The 1,053-nt window shown below is 41.4% G+C and overlaps 1 pseudogene; it reads right to left on the bottom strand.

The window, feature by feature from the left end:
• Window positions 1–654: 654 nt before the first annotated feature.
• Window positions 655–763, bottom strand: LOC116365983 (uncharacterized; annotated as a pseudogene).
• Between the last annotated feature and the right edge of the window lie 290 nt (window positions 764–1,053).

Here is a 1,053-nt window from a genome sequence, read left to right as displayed (position 1 = left end):
ATCTAACTCCATTAATCTGAGGACACAGGATAGTATTTCAACCAGTGGAGAATGTGAAACACTTTATTGAAAGAAGTGCATTTTATAATATTATACGAGCTCAATCTTGGGCGGGCAGGTGGGTAGAGCGTTGGACTAGTAACCAGAAGGTTGCAAGATCAAATCCCTGAGCCGAGAAGGTAAAAATCTGCCCCTGAACAAGGCAGTTCTTAGGCCGTCATTCTTATCTGACATGCCTAGTTAAAGGGTAACTACACCCCAAAATCGATATGTCTTAATTGGTTTCCTGCTAGGGTTTTAAACGTTGTCGTGGACAGAACATTCAATCATGTTATATTTCTATTAAAAAGGTGTACATTTTAGAGAGCGAAAACCTATAGATGCAGGGACAAACGGTCAATGGGGAAATGTAAATGGAGAAACATTGAAGGAAATTTACAGGGCCCTAATGGACTACAGACATTGACAGTCTCCTAGCCTAAAAACAAATGCTGAATGCACTGCCTAGATTTTGAGGGAAACACTGTCCATTATTTGATCAGGGCAGGGAAGCACTAACAAACTGCATTTAGTCCAATAAAAAGATAACATTAGGGTGATAAATAAAAGGCAGTTGCTCCACGCATGACACGAGAACCCTCTGCTGGAGCAAAACGCTTACAGCACCTGGTATTCCCAGGTGGTCTCCCATCCAAGTACTAATCAGGCCCGACCCTGCTTAGCTTCCGAGATCAGGCGTACTCAGGCCGGTGTGGTCATAAGCAAAAAACTCTCTCGGTGCACTATGTAAAGTCAAAGTGAGTCTGATTAATAGCTGTTGCATTTTCACCATTTAGATAAGCATCTTTGTGTCACTCAAAGTGGAAGAAATTGCATATACTGTAGCCATAATTTGTAGCACAGATTGTTGGATGAAATACAAACTAACCTTGCTTACTTATTTCAAAGCGAGGGCACATATTTCAGCCTTGTGGGAAAAAACGGACAAAGAGTTAATTCCACAAGGCATTTCTAGACGAATCATGTCTGAAACTATCACATCTCGAGACATCC

Source organism: Oncorhynchus kisutch, unplaced genomic scaffold, assembly GCF_002021735.2.
Source record: "Oncorhynchus kisutch isolate 150728-3 unplaced genomic scaffold, Okis_V2 scaffold1329, whole genome shotgun sequence".
In the NCBI taxonomy this organism is placed as follows: domain Eukaryota; kingdom Metazoa; phylum Chordata; class Actinopteri; order Salmoniformes; family Salmonidae; genus Oncorhynchus; species Oncorhynchus kisutch.
The sequence above is the reverse complement of the archived record's forward strand: the minus strand, read 5'-3'. Positions and strand labels throughout refer to the sequence as shown.